This window comes from Lygodium microphyllum, chromosome 11, assembly GCF_053477565.2.
Source record: "Lygodium microphyllum isolate KBCC chromosome 11, Lygodium_microphyllum_v1.1.10, whole genome shotgun sequence".
NCBI lineage: Eukaryota > Viridiplantae > Streptophyta > Polypodiopsida > Schizaeales > Lygodiaceae > Lygodium > Lygodium microphyllum.
This window is the reverse complement of record NC_141145.1, coordinates 143075010-143096178: the sequence shown is the minus strand read 5'-3', so window position 1 is coordinate 143096178 and position 21169 is coordinate 143075010. Positions and strand designations below refer to the sequence as shown.

The 21169-nt window shown below is 40.2% G+C and overlaps 1 protein-coding gene across 2 annotated transcripts in view; it reads left to right on the top strand.

Annotated features, from left to right (window-relative positions):
- Positions 1-21169, top strand: part of PAS1 (FKBP-type peptidyl-prolyl cis-trans isomerase family protein) — a 268332-nt gene that overhangs the window by 116662 nt on the left and 130501 nt on the right. The window lies entirely within an intron of this gene.

The following is a 21169-nucleotide window of genomic DNA, read 5'->3' as shown; positions in this document are numbered from 1 at the left end:
AGGATTTAAAAGTATGTATCCTTATTCTAGGCATTCTATCATTGTTAGTATTTCTAAGGTGGGATGTGATTAGCCTAGTGGAGTGCAAATGTGTTCCTAAGTGATTTTTGTCTTATTCGTTTTTGAATAGCGTCTAGCTCTTTTAGCAGTATTCGATGCTGTATATAGCAAGGGGAAGTTTGGGAAATCTATCCATTTATTTAAGTGGACTTAAAAGGTGAGAGTGAGCCTTTTGCCAGTACATCTTACTAAACAGGATTTAAAAGTATGTATCCTTATTCTAGGCATTCTATCATTGCTAGTATTTCTCAGGTGGGATGTGATTAGCCTAGTGGTGTGCAAATGTGTTCCTAAGTGGTTTTTGTCTTATTCATTTTTGAATAGCGTCTAGCTCTTTTAGCAGTATTCGATGCTGTATATAGCAAGGGGAAGTTTGGGAAATCTATCCATTTATTTAAGTGGACTTAAAAGGTGAGAGTGAGCCTTTTGCCAGTACATCTTACTAATGCTTTTAATAATTCACAGAAGGTCCAAGATGCCTCTAATGCTTCATATATAGCAAGGGGATGTTTGGGGATATCTATCCATTTATGTAAATGGACTAAAAAGTTGAGAGTGAGCCTTTTGCCAGTACATCTTACTAATGCTTGTAACAATTCACAGAAGGTCCAGGATGCCCCTAATACTTCATATATCCATATTTGCTAGATATCCACAATGGTGTATCTTCGGGCCATGCCATAAACCAAGGATAGGATAAAGCTGATTATTGAGGCAATTTAGATAATAATTGTTGGCAAGAAGTTGATGCATAAAGTACCTAAGCATGTACTGATCCCTAGATTGCATTTACACAATATTTGTTCATCTTGAGATAGCATGGCATGGTTTGCGTGAAGAATCGGACTTGAAAATGGTTCTCCTGTGGCTGACCCATGCACATACTGCAGAAGAATAAAATTATGATTTCACCCTTGGATTGTCACTCTTTAAGCCATTGTTGAGGTCAAGGGGCAGCCTTAGAATGAATGCTCAGGCTAGCGAATACTTTTAACACTGTGACACAAGAATCACCTGCAGACCTTGAAATCTTATTGCTCTTCTATGGCTTACAGTCATGCCACTCTCATGTAACAATAATCAACTCCACCGACTTCAGATGAGCTTGGTGATAATAATGCACACAAATGCACTATAGAATAAAAAATTATTTAATGACAAACTGATACAATTGATGGCTGAAGGTTCTTTTGACCTGTTTTCTCTATCAGTTCTGATGGTGATTGAGACAAATGCTAGATAGTGGAGGACCTTGAGAGTAGAAGGTTTGAGTGCTCAACAGCCATGACATGTTGGAGAGTAGCATTTCTTGTGTATATATAGGCTGGAGATTGGCTACTAATAGATGCGCATGGGCAGTTCATCTTGGCTTACCATTGTTGCATTCTGACAACCAACCTGCTGGCACCACCCAGGCATAGGAAATCTGGTACTCTAGGGAATATTCTATGGAATGTTTCATATATACTGTTAGGCTGGGGTAGGTGTCCCTGGACATCTGCCAGGGGGGCTGCTGACCCCCTTGGATGCTCTAGTGTGGGTCAGCCATGGACCCCATCCTAGGTGCATGTGATGACTTACCACCTAGTGCTTAAGTGCCTTGGGTGTATACTCCACTATCTTCATTAAGTGTTTCCGTCTTTGGTTTTCCCCTTAAATTGAGCCTCTTTGAATGGAAAATCACAAGAGAGCCCTTTCGAGCAACCATAAGCCAATTTTATGCTTTAGTATTCTCAGCAGGATCTGATAAACACAGTATTTGCAGCCTTTTAAATCTCTAATGCATTGGCCAGAAAAGGCCCTTTTTATGCAATCCCCAAGTTAGGCAGATTGATGTGTGAGACATATAAAGGCTTGTTTTATAGGCTGTGCTATCGTGAGTAATATTTCTCAGGTGGGATGGGATGATTTTGATGGGGGATTTTTTGGCTTATTTTCTCATTTATGATGGCGGCTGCTTGAATCAGCGTTGCACGGTGTATGTAGCAAGAGGAAGGTTGAGAATTTCTACCCATTTGAACAGGTGGAATTTTGGAGAGAACCTTTTGCCTGCACATTTTACTCACACTGGCAGAACATAATGAGCTCATGCAAGGTGTCCAGAATGACCTTATTTTTCCATACTGACCATGCCATGAAACTATATTCAGAAAATTTAGATTATGCATTGTTGTTCACACTGTTTGCTCTTCTTTGAAACAGCTTACCCATGCACAGTGGGTCTTGAAAACAGTCCTCCTGTGGGTCATCCCTCTGAATACTCCATGACTTCTCTTTTTTGAGCAGTATTGTTAAGGCAATCTTGGAAGTGTGGTGGACATAGAAAACTTTTTTCTAGGGGAGAGAGAGAGAGAGAGAGAGAGAGAGATAGAGAGAGCCTTTCTTTTTGATTCGGCCTCTAATGTTCCGGGACATATTGTGAGGCTTAGAGGTCTCCTGCATTGGCAGTTAGATCTCATTCGACACTCTGACTTACTCCCTCGGGAGGACTTACTTCCCTGGCATATGGCAATTGCCTTTGCGTCTTTGCCATGACTTTTGTAACTCGATGGCTTAGAGCCATCATGTATCTTGTAATCATGTAAACTTGTACCTTTTTTTCGTAATTAATACAATTACCTTTTACGAAAAAAAGAGAGAGAGAGAGAGCGGCCACCAAAGCACTCTTTAGGGATTGTGCAAATCTAAAGCCTGGTGGAAATGGACAATAATGGAGGGATGGAGCAATAAGTTGCCATTCAAATGCAAGGTATTCATTTGGAGAATGTTGGTGGGGGCCTCCCCCTTGTGTCAGCTCTTCAACTCAGTGGTATTTCATATGGGAATTGTTTCTTCTGTACCACTATGGTTGAATCTTCTTGTCACAGATTCATCTCGTGCCCTTTTGCTTAGAAGATGTGGGCCTTTCTCTCGAACATTTGGCTTGTGGTGGTAGGGACAAGGATGCGTCCTCTTCACTGACTGGGTCTTTGGTAAAGCTAAATACCATGGTCTGCCACAACCTCATATGAAGATCTTGATTCAGTTCTTTAGATTTTGGGGTTGCTGGCATATTTGGGTCACTTGCCATGCATTCATTTTTGATGCTGCCTTGGGCATTCAACGTCATGTTGTTAAGCTTAAGGGACTTCTCTAGTTGCAACTTTACCTTTTACATCATGTTGATATGTTGGACAGAGATGACTTAGTTCCTTGCCATATGGCAGTCTCCTCTCATGACTTTGTATTTTCTATGCACGATGGACTAGAGCCATCATGCATCTTGTAATCTTGCAACCTTATACTTGTACCTTTTGTAATTAATGCAATTACCTATTACGAAAAAGAGAGAGTCATTTCTAAGTCATGCTATCTTCAAATAATATATGAGCCAGCTGTTGGAAAGGTTTTTGTGTGATTGTTCATTGTTGGAAGGCTTGACAACTACCTATTACCAAAAAAAAGAGTCATGTTCTAGTCTTCTCCATTTGCAGTTGGATCTTATTCAGCATGCTAGCCTTCTCTTGAGGGAGAATTTCATTGCCTGGAATGTGGCAGTTTCTTTTGCTACTTCACTATGACTCTTGTCATTCTTTAGTTATTAATACAATTACCTATAATTGGAGAGAGAGAGAGAGAGAGAGAGAGAGAGAGAGAGAGAGAGAGAGAGAGAACCACAACACTTGCTTGCAGACAGTGACGATCTGCTATGCAATTGGTAAGCAGTGACGACCTACTTGCAAGCTACGCAACTAATCTGCGCAGAAGAAGGCCAAAAGGGTTTAGTTGATGTGCGACCTCAACAGTGAGAGAGAGAGGTACACATAGATTGAGTTCAGTAGAGCAGACTATAATGAAGCATTCAACCAAGAAAAGAAATCTAACTAAAAACTGGAATAGACATGAAATAACAAGAGAACTATTGCACCTAGACATCTTGCCATGTATTAATGATGAGAGTTCCAAAAATACATGACAGCCATGGCTGATGCTTCATCTAGCAAAAAGAAAGCTAACAACAAGAAAGTGAACAGCCAGACTTAGTGAATGAGCCAAAAGATGTCTTCTCTTAGCCTCTTGCCTTCTTTATCCTAACCCCTCATCTCCAAAGTTAAGGGCACATTTACATAGGCAAGGGCTGAATTTACAAGGGCTGGAAATTACAAGGTATGAAATTAGCATGATTCCAAAGCACAAAAATATCAGGGTATTTTCCTACATGACAAACCATCCCGTCCTAAGATGGTTTTGTCCTCAGAACCAAGGATAAATGGACAAAATCCATGCCAAGGATGATAGTAATCATGCCCATGTAGCTTCGATATGATAGGAAAGCACTTTCCATGTAAGAGAGAACTTATGTATACCAAACTGTGAGTAAACTGGCTGCTGTCCAAATAGGGCTGATTTACAAAAACTGTCATAACTTTTGATACAGTGGTCCAAATGACACATATGAGGTATAGAAATGAAGTATACAATCCCTAGCATCACCCCTTAACATCAAAATCAATTTTTGATAAAGTCAGGATAGTTTTATTGCTGACAGTAATATCTCACAGCAAGCTGCCCCTGCACAGTCCCTGCACAGTCTGTTATGTATCATCCTGCAATAACCAAGGAAAATCATTCACATAAGTGGATGGTTGCCAAGAAGATTCCTCTATTGACAAGTCTTGCTTCATCCATTGATGGCAACTCTTCCAATACCTGCACATCAGGTCCAACATACTTTTTAAGCTGTGAAACATGAAATACATCATGTATTCTAGTGGAAGAAGGTAGTTGGAGCTTATAAGCTCCAACTTTGTCCACTACCAAATATGGTCCATAAAATCTGTGAGCAAGCTTAGTGTTCCCACCCTTCAATGAAGCATACTGTGTCTTGGGCACTTTAAGAAACACCCAATCTCCAACTTTGAAGTCCAAATGTCTTCTCTTCTCATTGGCATAGGCTTTCATTACTTCTTGTGCTTTCCTTATGCTGTCCTTACATTGTCTCATGAGCATCTCCATCCTTTCCAACTCTTCCTTTGTTTGGGGGTTGATATCTTCATGAAAAAAAATTGATGGGATTTGGACTTTGTACCCATAAAGTGCTTCAAATGGGGACATACCTATACTCATGTGATACGTGTTATTATAGCAAAATTCAGCAAGGTGGATCCAACGATCCCATAAAGCTTGTGTACCATGACAATAATGCCTAAGGTACACTTCCATGAAGTGATTAACTCCCTCCGTTTGTCCATCGGTTTGGGGGTGATAGTGTCACAACTCTATAGAAACAGAATTTGTATCCTTTTTCATTAATTTGTCTATATAATGATTTATTAAATTTATTTCCTTTGCACTAATTAGATATAAAGAAAAGTGCATTGGAGCTGGCCACTGATGAGTGGTCACAGGTTATGGTGGACCCACGCGGTGGGTTAGAGAAAAGATAGTTCACACTTCCACCTATATGACCCGATTGGGCGCCTGTGACTAGAACTCACGCATATCAGGGTTAGACTCGCACACAGAAAGGATTGATGCCTTGAAGTGTGGGCTAGATCCACTAGAACAGACAATTACAATCAACAAGATGGCATGATCATGAAATGCTTGTATAATGTGCATGTGTGGGCTGAAAGCTTGAAATGCACATTTCTTTGCATAGGAAAGTCACATGAAGATTCGGATACCATTTTTGCGATGTACACGGAAAAAGCTTTCATATGACACCCATATTGGGGGGGTCCCTAAATTTTAGGAGATTCCTAAGTTTTAGGAGGTCCCTAAAATTTAGGAGCCTCGAATTAGCCTAAAAATGCTAGTCCTAAAAAATAGGGATGTCATTCTAAAAATAGTAAGTTCTGTACTCTGACTGTGCTTACTAAATTTGGTTGTTTCTATTCTTGACAGTATTCAACCCAAAAAGGAAGGCCATAGAGAAGAGACAAGTGTCAAGACACTTGTCACACAAGTTTCCAAGTGTCCCACCACTTGTCACATCTCATGACATGTGGCTGGACACTTGTCTTGTGCTACTCCACTTTCCCCTTTTGTACTAGCTCTCCCCTCTCCTATAAATAAGAGCTTGTTTTTCTTCATTGATCATCATTTTTCTTTGCTGTAAACTCATGTACAGCACCCACAGATAGCGAGAAACTGGCCCCATCCATTCCTATCATCATCCCCCACTTCTTCATTATCAAATTCCTCCATATTCCCTCTTCTATCACTGCTGTTTACATGACAGCAAGCCTGTAAATTCATCACAACACCTCCTTCTCGAGCTTTTTCTTCCATTTTAGCTACAAGAAGCAAGCCCTATCCATGTACTGCTGATCAACGATGGAGAAAGGCTGAATTTCCCTTTTTCTTCTCTCATACTGTAAAGAAATCAGTTCTTATCATTGCATAATAGATAATGCATGTGTGTTTGTACATCTTTGCATGATCTTGTGAGAGTGAGAATTACTTCTTCTCACTGTCAGGTTGATTGTAACTGAGCTTTTCCCTAAGGGACTTGGGTTGAGCAGAAATGCATTCCTTCGGGGGGGGGTTGCCCATCTTCAACCCTCAATCTTGTCTCCATTACTTTTACATTTTCATGGCTGTAATTTTGTGAGTAATTTTCATTTTCAGCTTTAAGTGTTCATTCTCTTTTATATTAAATCTCGAAAACAAGCGAATATCATAATTGTTAAGCATACTATGTTGTTCGGGGCATTTACAGTGGTATCAGAGCTTTGGCTCGGTCCTCACCCCCAACACTGGTAGTGCTTACAACTATAAGTTTGTTTGTTTTCAGCCCTTGCATTGAGTGCTTGAGTATATTTTTTTTCTTTAGTCTCAATGGATCAATCGAGTGCTATCCTTCAAGCCACTCAAAGTCTTAGAGAGGAGAATCAGCAAATTCGTGAGCAACTTCTCAAACTAGAAAAAGTTGAGAATCCCAAAGAATTCAAGGAAAGAAGCCCATCTACTTCAAGGAGACAAAGCCATACCAATGAAAGGAGCCGATTAAGAAGTCCAACTACTTCTAAGAGGCAGTCCCATTCTACTTCAAGACAAAGAAAGAGATTGCGTCGAAGCTCCTGCTCTTCTTCAAAGTCATCTGGCGCCTATTCTGATGGATCCTCTTCTAGTAATGAAGAGTCTCAGCCTTCTCGTGGAAGACCTCATCATCGTCAAAGGCGTCGACATTCTTCACCCTCGTCTCCATCTTTATCCCCATCAAGCACTTCATCATCTTTAACCTCAAGATCCGAGCATGGACGAAGGCATAAGAAGAATAAGAAGACTAAGTCACTATCTCAACTTGAAAAGAAGATCAAGTTCAGTATGTATGATGGTTCTCGAAATCCTGATCTTCTTCTGAAGTTTATTCGTCAATTTCAAATTTTGTATGGTCGTGACAAGTATAAAGAAAAAGAAAAGATTAAGTTTGCAGCTTTACATTTAACCGACTTAGCCCATACTTGGTGGACGGTGTTGGAATATGATCATGCTGCCCCAAAATCATGGCGGTCCTTTGTTCGCCTGATACAAAGCCAATTTCTTCCTGTTCATTTCAAAAGAGATGTAAAAATGGAATGCGATCTGCTTTGGCAAAAGAAAAATGAGTCACTTGGTGACTATACCAAGAGATTTTGGGAGCTACTTTTGAAGGTCCAACATTTGAAGAAGATCAGCAGTTCGGAAAAGCTTAGGAAGTTTCAAGGAGGTTTGCATTTTAAACTTCGTACTGCTCTTAATCATTATCATTGTTCTAGTCTAAGGGAACTCATTGACCATGCTGAGACATGGGAAATGGAGCACAATGGCAACAAATCATTCCAAAAGAATGATAAGAAGAGAGTAGCTGATGATGAGGAGTATTCAGCCCCAAATGAAGGACAAAAACAGTGGCAAAAGCAGCCATCAAATCAAAAGAAGATGAAGCCCTATGCACCTCCTAATGCTCCTCAATTTCGCTCCAATCTATACCCATAAGTAAAGCAGCTTTCCGAAGAAGAAATGCAACGCTTCATGAAAGAAGGGAAGTGCTTTAAATGTGGACAAACAGGCCACATAGCGAAGCAATGTCCAAACAAGGGACAAAGCAAGGTTTCTGACAACAAGCCTAAGTCGCCAGTGAAAATCAATGCTATTAGTGATGTAGTTGCAAACACAACTCACACTCTAGAGACACGCAAATTATTAAAAGCTTGGGGACAGTTGCAAGGTAAGCAAGCACTATTCTTGATAGATCTTGGGGCGAATGAAAATATTATTTCCTTGCAATTAGCTAAAGAGCTTGGATTAAAGAATGAAGAGATGGACACTCCGACAGAAGTTCGCCAAGCTTTGAATGCTGATGAAGGTGACACAGTGAAGACTGTGATACCCTACATTGGCAAGCTCAAGTTTCAAATTCAAGGCTACAGTGACGAAGATACCTTCTGTATCGGAGACCTTGATGGTTGCGATGTGATTCTTGGCATGCCCTGGAATCATAGAGTAGATTCAACCATCTTCTCTCAGAAAAAGAAGGTAGAACTTACCAAAAAAGGCAAGAAGTACGAGATCCAAGCTGGAGTTTCTAGAGACACCATACCTATGGTAAGCCATATGCAAGTCTCTAGAGCAATTAAGGATTGTGTTCAATGTTGTTTGCTTTATGTCACTGATGTAAAAGATAATATGAATGCTCTTGTAAAAGATAATATGAATGCAACTTCAGCTCTTGGAAAAGTATAAAGATTGTTTTTCGGAAGATCTTCCTTATCAGCTTCCCCCAGAAAGGCCAGAAGACCATCATATTGATATTATTCCGGGTAGTTCTCCTCCTAATATAGCACCATACCGTGTGAGCCGTCCTCAACAAAAAGAAATCAGAAAGCAAGTCGAAGACCTACTCAACCGTGGGCTAATTAGGCCAAGTAGCTCACCATTTTGTTCACCGGTTCTTCTTGTTCAAAAGAAAGATGGCACATTCAGGATGTGCATTGATTATCGAGCCCTCAACAAAATCACTGTGAAGAATCGGTTTCCTATTCCCAGAATTGACGACATTTTGGATCGTCTAGGAGGCTCAAAGGTTTTCAGCCGCATTGATCTAAAGAGTGGTTATCATCAAATTAGGGTAATACCACAAGACGTACACAAAACTGCTTTCCGCACTTCATACGGTCTTTATGAATTCTTGGTGGTTCCTTTCGGATTAACCAATGCACCAGCCACCTTTAATCGAATGATGGAGCGCATCTTTAGAGAGCATCGACAATATGTCGGTACTTTCTTTGATGATATTCTTGTCTTTAGCAAGAATGAAGAGGAGCATCATCAACACTTGGAAATTGTTCTACAATTACTACAACAAAATCAACTCTTGGTAAATGGTAAAAAGAGTGAATTTTTCATGCATAAAATAAATTACCTTGGGCATGTCATCTCTTCTGAAGGGATTCAGATGGATCCTGAAAAGATCAGGATAATCCAAGAATGGTCTCATCTTCGTGATGTACATGAGGTGCGATCGTTTCTTGGCTTATGTTCTTATTACCGCCGCTTCATCAAGCATTTTGCACATATGGATTCTCCACTTCATGACCTTACAAAGAAGAAGATCTCTTTCCAATGGAAGGAAAAAGAGAAGGCAGCCTTCACAAGGTAGAAAACAGCTCTTACTTCTGGACCTGTTCTTATCATTCCAAATCTGGTAAAACCATTTGTGGTGGAAGCAGATGCTTGCGGTGATTGTATTGGTGCAGTGCTAAATCAAGAAGGCCATGCCCTAGCCTTTGAAAGCCGCCATCTAAATGATGTGGAGAAAAGGTATGACATTTATGAAAAGGAGCTCTTAGCAGTGGTTCATGCTTTGAAGATATGGAAACATTATCTTTTAGGCAATGAATTCCTTATTAAAACCGATCATCAAAGCTTGAAGTATTTCAAGACTCAAAAGCATTTGCAGGAGAAACATGCAAGATGGGAAAGGTGCTTAAAGAAAGTCATGAACCCCCTTATACAGGGCATAGAGGGAGGGCAGCCACTCTAAGTGCAATTGAGCGCTACTTTTATTGGCCAACATTACGAAAAGATACACATAACTTCATTGAGGCTTGTCTGGTATGCCAAAAATCCAAATATGATAGGCAGAAGATTCCAGGATTGTTGCAACCTCTTCTAGTGCCCAAAGATCCATGGGAATCTATCACAATGGATTTCATCTCAGGTATTCCAAGAACACCTCAAGGTCATGATATGATTTGGGTCATAATTGATAGATTCAGCAAACAATCACATTTTATTCCATGTCATAAAACATTGAAATCCGCACAAGCTGCAAGACTTTTCATTCAACATATCTTCAGATTACATGGTATGTCTTCTGAGATCATTTCAGATAGAGACTCCAAATTCACAAGTAACTTTTGGCGTGCTTTATTTGAGAATTTGGAAACCACTTTAAAGTTCTTCTGAGCTTTTCATCCTCAAACTGACGGCCAAACAGAGGTGATGAATCTCACTCTTTTGGATATGTTGAAAGCTTATGTTAGTGAACATAAGTCACAATGGGAGAAATATCTTCCATTATTGGAGTTTGCTTACAACAATACAGTGCACTCATCCACAGGGAAAGCTCCAAATGAAATAGTACAGGGTAAAGTGATTCCTCCTCCAATTATTCGCACTAAAGATAAGATTTTTGCTGCTGATGAGTTTGCTTCAGATTTAAAAACAACAATGGATCAAGTTCGAGCCACTATCAAAGTTGCGCAAGAGCGACAAAAGAAGCAAGCAGATAAACGAAGAAGACCTTTGGCTTTTGAAAAAGGTCAATATGTCTTGCTAAAGTTTGATAAAAGCAGGCTCAAACAAGGTTCTGGTCAAAATTCATCTTTTCCAAAGCTCTCCAGTAGATACTTTGGACCCTTCAAAGTTATTGAGAAAATAAATGGAGTTTCTTGTCGACTTGAGCTTCCTGCTCATTGGAAAATACACAACGCTTTTCATGTAAGTTTGCTAAAACCTTACATAGGACCAGAACCAAAGGAACCCATTACTGAAGATCCCCCAGAAGTTGAAGAAACAGAGCAACTCTTGGAACCTGAAAAGATTTTGTTTCTCAAGGATCAAACCACGAGAAGTGGCCTTGTGACACGAAAATCCTTACTAAAATTCAAGAATCTACCCACAACAGATGCACAGTGGGTAGATGAAAAATTCATGAAGGATTACCCAAATATTCTAGAGCAATATCAAGAAGCTTTTCAGCTGAGGACAGCTGAATAAAACCAGAGGGCTGTCACAACTCTATAGAAACAGAATTTGTATCATTTCTCATTAATTTGTCTATATAATGATTTATTAAATTTATTTCCTTTGCACTAATTAGATATAAAGAAAAGTGTATTGGAGCTGGACACTGATGAGTGGTCACAGGTTATGGTGGACCCACGCGGTGGGTTAGAGAAAAGATAGTTCACACTTCCACCTATATGACCCGATTGGGCGCCCGTGACTAGAACTCACGCATATCAGGGTTAGACTCGCACACAGAAAGGATTGATGCCTTGAAGTGTGGGCTAGATCCACTAGAACAGACAGTTACAATCAACAAGATGGCATGATCAAGAAATGCTTGTATAATGTGCATGTGTGGGCTGAAAGCTTGAAATGTACATTTTTTTGCATAGGAAAGTCACATGAAGATTCGGATACCATTTTTGCGATGTACACGGAAAAAGCTTTCATATGACACCTATATTGGGAGGGTCCCTAAATTTTAGGAGATTCCTAAATTTTAGGAGGTCCCTAAAATTTAGGAGCCTCGAATTAGCCTAAAAATGCTAGTCCTAAAAAATAGGGATGTCATTCTAAAAATAGTAAGTTCTGTACTCTGACTGCGCTTACTAAATTTGGTTGTTTCTATTCTTGACAGTATTCAACCCAAAAAGGAAGGCCATAGAGAAGAGACAAGTGTCAAGACACTTGTCACACAAGTTTCCAAGTGTCCCACCACTTGTCACATCTCATGACATGTGGCTGGACACTTGTCTTGTGCTACTCCACTTTCCCCTTTTGTACTAGCTCTCCCCTCTCCTATAAATAAGAGCTCGTTTTTCTTCATGGATCATCATTTTTCTTTGCTGTAAAATGTACAGCATCCACAGATAGCCAGAAACTGGCCCCATCCATCCCCATCATCATCCCCCACTTCTTCATTATCAAATTCCTCCATATTCCCTCTTCTATCACTGCTGTTTACAAGACAGCAAGCCTGTAAATTCATCACAACACCTCCTTCTCGAGCTTTTTCTTCCATTTTAGCTACAAGAAGCAAGCCCTATCCATGTACTGCTGATCAACGATGGAGAAAGGCTGAATTTCCCTTTTTCTTCTCTCATACTGTAAAGAAATCAGTTCTTATCATTGCATAATAGATAATGCATGTGTGTTTGTACATCTTTGCATGATCTTGTGAGAGTGAGAATTACTTCTTCTCACTGTCAGGTTGATTGTAACTGAGCTTTTCCCTAAGGGACTTGGGTTGAGCAGAAATGCATTCCTTCGGGGGGGGGTTGCCCATCTTCAACCCTCAATCTTGTCTCCATTACTTTTACATTTTCATGGCTGTAATTTTGTGAGTAATTTTCATTTTCAGCTTTAAGTGTTCATTCTCTTTTATATTAAATCTCGAAAACAAGCGAATATCATAATTGTTAAGCATACTACGTTGTTCGGGGCATTTACAGATAGGCTGTACTAAGAGTGAGAAAAGTACCCATAGAAGAGAATAGACTTCTCCAAAAGTTGCCAATGAATTTTGTATCTCTATTCGATACTATTCTCATTGGCATACCATGCAGCTTGAACGCACCTTCCATAAATTTCTCAGCCACTTGCCTTGCTGAAGATTGTATTTTGGTTGGAATAAAGTGGGCTGATTTAGTCAATCTATCAACAACCACATAGATACTATTCCATCCATGACTAGTAGTAGGTAATCCCGTTATAAAGTCCATGGAAATGTCGGTCCATTTGCTCGTAGGAATAGGTAAAGGCTGAAGGAGTCGGGTTGGTAATAAGGTGGAATCCTTATTTTGGTGGCACTCTAAACACTTAGATATATGCTCCTTGACGTCCTTCCATAAACCCTTCCAATAAAAACTTTTATGGACCTTGTTAAAGGTTTTGAAAAGACCCAAATGATGAGCCGTTGGTGATGAGTGTATCTCATGGAGTACTTTCAGCTTGAATTTACTGCTAGGAACCAAGTACACTTTACCCTTAAACCATAAGAGTCCATTATGCACTTTGAAATTTGAAAATTCTTCATCATGTCCTTGCTGTAATTTCTGTAAAATCTGGACAGATGCTCATCCAGCACATACTCTTCTTGGATGTCGTTTATCCAATCCTTATAAATTGTAGACATTGTAGATAAATTGCATGCCCACATTCTAGATAACACATCAGCCACAACGTTATCCTTTCCAGCCATGTATGCTATTTCAAAATCATATGACTGCAAGGTAGTCAACCATCTTTTTTGCTTGGGAGAAAGGTTGAGCTATGCGAAAGAAGTGACATTAGTTGAAGTAGGCCATTCTTTGATGTATTGCACCTTCTTAGGATCCACTTTGATTCCATCTTCTCCCACTATATGACCCAAGTATTCAACTTCCTTTGTCATGAATGAACACTTAGTTGCCTTGGCAAATAGTTTGTGCTTCCTCAATATATCGAAGATCTCTTTTACATACTGTAAATGGTCCTCTTTGTTCTTGCTATAGATCAAAATGTCATCAAAGAACTCCAAAATTGTCTGAAATAGCAAGGGCTGAAGTATCTTATTCATAAGAGATTGGAATGTGGTTGGAGCATTCTTCTCAACACCATGTAGAGTTACTTGCTGTCCACACCATTGAAATTCCATTTCCAGCTTGTTAAGATTCATAGTAAATCTGCCCAAAGATTTCAGCCAATTGCAACCAAGTATAATGTCAATGGGACCCATTTGTAATGCGATCAAACTCACTGATGTAGTGCACAATGGAGATAGAGTAATAGGAACATTTGGGCAGCATTGATTACTATTTTCAAAGTCTCCATTTGCCACTTGGATTTTGAGGGAAGAAGGCATATCATGTGTACTCAATTTTAGCCCATTGAGTGATTTGGAATTAATGAAGCTATGTGTGCTACCCGTATCAATGAGTAGGTGAGCGGTCCTTCCATTGATTTGGCATTTGAGGCATAGGGTATTGCCCCCTATTGAACCACTCCATGCATCATTTGATATGGAACATAGCGAGGGATGTAAATCAGTCCAAGAATCATCCATGTAATGACCACCTGAATCAAAAGAAAAGCCATCCATTGGGTCATAAAACTCATCATGGATACTCTCTTCATTTTCATGCATCTCTTCTTGAGTAGTAGAGCCTTCAAGCTGTGCTAAACTTCCCTCAATAGGTTCAGCATTAGAATCATCTTAAAAAATCATTCTAACCTTCAAATTCTTAGCCTTACACTTGGACTTATGGTCAGATGACCATTTCTCCCCGCACTTGAAGCATAATCCTTTGGCATAAATTTCTTTGAGCTTGTCATTAGACACATGCTTGCCTTGGTTAGGGGCTAAAATTTTGACATGAATATCAGTCCTTTTTCCATCATTTTCAGCATTAGATCTGAAATTACTGCCTTGTTTTAGTCCATAAACAGTGGGGAAAGTTGGTATCTTGCTGTAGGTATTGTTGTGAACATTTATTGGCTTCCCACCATGGTGAAAATCAGTCCTTACATGCCCATAATGGCCTGATGTTTTTGGGGACTGTGTAGGCTGAAATAAATGCCCTGTTTTTGGCTGAAAACTCTTGTATTTCTGCCCATAACGCTCAGCCAATTGAATGGCAGCTTGCAAAGATGTAGGCTCTATGGCTCCAACTTTGGATGATAAGATAGACTCCAAACCAAATATATACTTGTTCAATTTGGCACTATCAGAGACTCCATGAACATACATTGAGAGGTTTAAAAACTGATTTGAATACTCTCCAACCGAGAGACCACATTGCTCAAGGGTGTACCATTTCTTTTCCAAGTGCTCTTTTTCAATGGGAGAGACGAAGACTTCAATCATAGCATTCTTTAGTGCTTCCCAAGATAAGAAGTCATACCCAATTCTTGTTATTTATCTCCACCAAGTATATACATAGCCTTCTAAATGAAGGGCTGCAAACTTCACTTTGGCATTTTCGGGCCTTGGATAAAGGGAGAAGTACATCTCCAATTTGTCAAACCACTCCTCCAACTCCGTAGGTGAAGGATTCTCTCCTTTGAAATTTGGGATGACAATTTTCTCTTTATACTCTCTCTCATATTGAGGTGGTTGCCCATTGAGGTGCTGCTGTCCATTATGATGTTGCTGTCCAAAAGAGTTACCAAACGAGCCTTGCCTAGGGAATTCATAATTCCAAGTTCCTTGTGCATATGGGGTTTGCTGTCCATACTACATATCATAACATTGTGGCTGGAAATAATGTCCTTGATGTTGTCCATGCATAGGAGTGCTAAATGGTGGTTGTTGCCCACTGTTTTGTTGAGGCCAACCATGATTGGATAAAGGGCTTGGCCTATCAGGCTGAACTTGAGTATGAGAATTGTGTTGTTGCTGTCCATATGAGAATTGTTTATGAAATGGATGGCAACTGTGGATGTCCTCTTCATGCCTAGAGCTTGCTTGAACCCTATCATGTGGATCTTGCCCATGTGGCTGAGAATAGGCCTATGATTGATGGGGTTGAGGCTGAAATGAAGTGGGCTGAATAAAATCTTTAGCCTTTGATGATTCCCCAATCTCAAATTGTCCTACCACCTTTGGAGTAGAGGGTTTGGGTTGCTCTTCAGCCAAAGGAGGGTTTGGAACATTAGGACCAGCTGTAGGCAACATCTTTTCACTAAAGATAGCCACTAACTTGTCAATACCCATCCTCACACCATCAAGGCCTGATTTCACGTCTTTAATATCATTTGAGAGTTGTTGTAGACTGTTAGAGTTCATGGAAGCATGGGACATCTCAACTCCATTCATTGGTTGATTGATAGGAGAATGAGTGGAGCTTACATCAACCTCTTCATTCTCATAATGCATGCGGTATGTAGCTTCTTGAGGGGTTTCATGTTCATGTTCATGTTGGTATTCTCTCAGCTCTTCATTGATGGTGTCCAAAATAGGATCCCTTTTCTTATTTCCTGTCTTGTATGTACAGCAGAAGTAAAAGTCAAATATCTTGAGTTCTAGTGCTCTGAATAACGAACTCTTTGGCTCTGCTTGAAGCTTGAGAAGTCCCCTTTCTAACGAGCTATCAAGCTCTGCAAATGGATAAGTATAGACAATTCTCGAAATGCTTTTTGTTGACAGCCAGACACACTCTGTAATCAGTGAATGCCTTGTTTCAAGTGTCTTTTGTACTTCTCATCAAACTTTGAACAAATATCCAACACCAAAACACTCAAAGGAGTAGGGAAGAGCTGTAGGGTACTGAAGTAGATGAAAATAACCTATGCAATTCCAAAACTGAAGCAAATCTTGCTTAAGAATACCCAAGAAATGGTCAATATGAATCCAAGTCAAAATTCAATGAAAGAGACACTCTTTTGCCCATAGGAAAGCCAATGAACATGTATGCCCTGTTCATACCCCTGGATACATCAAAGTACTTACTCTTCCAAGTGTAGGACTGAAGTAGATTGCATTGTACATTCATTGCATACTCATCTCCTGCATTCCATTTGTCCAAGGGAGAAAACATCTTACTGTCATACTTCATTACCATGTTGCATCCATAACATTGAACCATTTGTTCATAGATGTTCATTGATCAATTTCTATTGATCAAACAACCAAATACCTGCTGGAATGGCACATAACAATGCAAGAACTAATGCTCTTCAAGCATAAAATGCCTTGCCAAGAGAATTATACCATTCCATGAATATGGCATTACAAGATTGCATCCCCAACTGACCAAGAAAGTTTAATGGTTGAAGAAGAAGTAGGTAACTATAAGAGACTTCTTGTAGACTATTGAAGCTTAAAGAACTTCAATTTCAGCTTGAAAATAAGTAAAATAATCCTTCCAATGATAATTTCAGGAGGAGGCATTTACTTAGAGTATCATACCCCTGAGAATGCTCCATCGGTCTTCCATAGGCAATAGGTTGATGAAGAGGAGTCAAGTGGCACAAGATTCTTCAAATAGATCATTGTTGAGCCTTCAAATAACAAGAAGAAGTCTAAGATTTGAAGAAGAATTCCAAAACTATTGCTCTAGGCAATACCTATGCTGTCCAAGTTCTTCAACCTTCAAGAAATGGTTCAATCTCTCGCCAAACTTAGTGAATGAGCCAAAAGATGTCTTCTCTTAGTCTCTTGCCTTCTTTATCCTAACCCCTTATCTTCAAAGTTAAGGGCACATTTACATAGACAAGGGGTGAATTTACAAGGGTTGGAATTTACAAGGTATGGAATTAGCATGATTCCAAAGCACAAAATATGAAGGTATTTTTCTTCATGACATAGACACACATAGAGAGAGAGAGAGAGAGAGAGAGAGAGAGAGAGAGAGAGAGAGAGAGAGAGAGAGATTTCTGATATGGCGAATATGCACGTGTCAAATGGTATTGGTGTGGCTTTTCTTGATCAACATGTAGGGCATGGAGATGACAAAGATTCGGCGGAATCCGATGGTGACTCTTTGGCTGAGGACTCTAAGTAGTTGATGGATGGGGATGAGATGGGAAAGCGTTGTAAGATGTCAGTCGGTTCATGAATCGGTTTTATATGCTTTGAATTTTCCTCAGCAAGATGTTCATGTTTCTTGCTTACAGACTCATGGGTTTCTTTAGTTTATGCTTGCGATTGCCAAAAATCTTATGTTGGATTATGTTCATGCCAATGAGGTTAAAGCGAGCTCTTTACCAGAAGGGGATCAAGTGGTTGCTATCATGGAAAATAACTTGGTTTTACAAGAGATTGCTGCTTTTCATGAGAGGAAAGCCATCTTTTATTTTACGGGAAGGACTTCTTTGATTACTATGATTCGTTGTTGGTTACACTCCAGGCTTGTCAATGTTGAGGCGTGTCAAGATGATGTTTCAGGGCAAGTGCAGGCCCCTCTCGTTGAAGAGATTTGTGTTGGGTGGAGAGGTTTCTTTGAAGTCATTTTTCGTACTGTGGATGTGCGTGCTCGCATTATGCAACATATTCCTTTGTTCATGGATGGCCAGCTAGTACATATGGTCCCATGGAGGCATATGGTTGAGTTTCAGGAGGTGCCTAGGTAGGCATGCCCAATTTGGTTAGAGGTGGTTGATTTTCCTGCACATCTTTGGTGACTTCTTCCTTTGGTTTTGAGAACCCTTAGTGAGATGTTGGTGGAGCTCCTGTTGGTCTCTCGCAATGGGAATAGGGTTGTATGCTTTGGGACACATGGAAACCTCTACCAACCAAATTTTTTTTTGAGGTCCTTGGGTTGCAAACATTGGTTTTTGAGCTTAAATGAGGCACATTTGCTGGACACTATTTGAGATGTGGCCAATAGGGCCATTTTATTTCCGAATGTGATAGAAGCCCTGAGGTGTTGCAGCGTTCTTTGGATCTTGGCATGGCTATGCAAGAGCATGATTTCGAGCAGACGGCTTAGCAGCAAGATGTTGCTCTAGTGCCCCTTGCCGTGCATGGACATGATGATGGAAATAAGGATGTCTCCGAATTTGGTATTGAGCGTGCATTGCATTCGGTTGGTCGTAATTTGCCTCAGGATGATTCTTAGGTCACTATGGTAGATGTAATGGTAGTAGGAATCTCGTTCGACTCCTGCTCACCTATCTCCTCACCCTATTACTCAAACTTTTCAACACAGAGGTAAGGGGTTTTATATGAAAGCTCAATCTTCAGGTGTACTTGCAGTTGGTGTGGATTATAAATGGGCTTCTAATTCTGCTTTGCACTTTGATGTGCGTGGGAGGCTTGTGCCTCCTCTCGATGTTTTCCGTTGTTAGCAACAACGGTTCCCTGCTCGTGCTTCGATTGCTAGTATGCAGAGGGTGGATCTTGTAGATGCAATCCGTAGTGAGATGGAGAGATTTCAGGCTGCTAAAGCTACGGATGTGAAAGGAAAAGGGAAAGGGAAAGTAGTGATTCAATAGTTTTCTCTCTTGTGGTTTATCATGAGACTTGCTTTATGGAATGTTAAAGGCATTTCTTCAAGCAATAAGTAGTATTAGTTTTGGAAAATTGTGTTAGCTGGTGATTGGGATGTTTTTTATGCTTTGGAGCACAAACAACATGCTTTGGCCGGATCTTCTTATGTATAGAAGGATTATACAGTGTTTTTTGGTGGTCGGTTTCCACATGAATTTGGAGTTTTGTTGGCCGATAGATCTTCCTTGCATGCATCCTGGGTTTCTCAAGACCCTCATGGCAGATTTTTGATGCTGGAAATCATATATTAGGGAGAGGTTTTGTGGGGCTGGTGGGCGTGTATGCTCCTTCTATTGCTCAGGAACACCATGATCTTTGGGATGACTTGCATTGCCTTGCCATGGCTCGTCAAGGTTTTATTATGGGAGTTTTGAATGTATGTGTTTCTATGGATCGTGCGACTTCATCGCAATTGGTCATGGATGGTCCTGAGCGGCAGGCTTGGGATGCTTTGAGAGCTGCCAGAAATACGCTTGGAAAAATATTGTGCGTTTGTTGGATGAGCAAGGTGATATGGTGATTGATCCTGCTTCCATCATTCAAATGTGCATTGACTATCATAAATCTTTGTTGGGTCCACATGAGATTCTTTTTTATGCCGTTCACTCTGCTCGTCGATACATTTGTGATTTTGTTAATAATCAAGCTAAGCCTGAATGGGTTGATTTGATGGAGGCTAATATCTCAGAGGTTGAAGTGGAGGATGTGTTGTTCCATTTACCACGAAGGAAAAGCCCTCTGGGTGGGATGGGCTTCTTAATGAGTTGTTTTCAGCTCATGTTGAGCAGCTTAAGGTCCCATTAGCTCACTTGTGTAAACAAGTGTGGAATTTCGGTAGGATACCCTTAGATTGGAAGATTGTTGTTATTCGATTATTGTCTAAGGTTCCTTCGCCGACCTTTTTGAAACAAAGGTGACCCATTTCTGTTAAAATCTTCTCTAAAATCATTGCCAATAGATTGCAAAAAATATTCCCGATCCACGTCAGTATGGTTTCATTAAGGAATGGAATATAATGTATAACATTTTGAATGTTCAACTAGGGATTGATTATGCCAAAACCTCAAGCGAAAGGTTGTTATGCTTCAGCTTGATGTTGAAAATGCATTTGATCATGTGAGCTGGTTTTTCTTGCGGCAATTGATGTCCACCATGGGATTTGGTCCTCGCATGACTTTTCCTGTTGATACTACTAGTCAAGGTGTTGTGGCTTGTATTGCACTTAATGGAAGGATCACAGGTGAAATTGCCTTGTCTCGGTCTCTTTGGGTAAGGTTGCCCTCTCAATCCTTTGCTATTTGCCTTGGTCACTAATCCGATGCTCTCACTGTTGGATAAGTTGGCTGATCAAGGTGAGATTGTTGGTTTGTCTCTTCCCAGTGCTGTCCAACTTTTGGGTCAATCGTTGGCTAATGATTCCTTTACGTTTCTTAAGGCTGATCGCACTAATGTTAATCCGGCAATGGTTACGTGGAATCTATTTGCTTTAGCGTTGGGACTTCATACTAATACTTGGAAATCTACACTACTTTCTTGTACGGAGAATGATTTGCAAGCTTTGGGTTGGCAAGGAATTTTGATTTTTGAAGGTGATATTACTTGACACTTAGGTTATCCTAATGGTTTGGATGTAGCTCCCCGTGCCTTGCTTGATTGCATGTCATCTCGTATACATGAGTGGTTCATATAATAGGAATCTCAAGGTTGCCCTCTTCACATGAGACTCAAAGTTGCTCAATGCATCATGATTAGTATGGTCTTGTTTTTTCTGCCATTACTTCCTTGGACTAAGAAGTCTCTTTTGGAATTGGTTCACCCTATCTAGTTCATGTTGTGGAAAAAGAAAGTGAATCGTTTGGGCCAGGTGTGGATTTGGTGGTA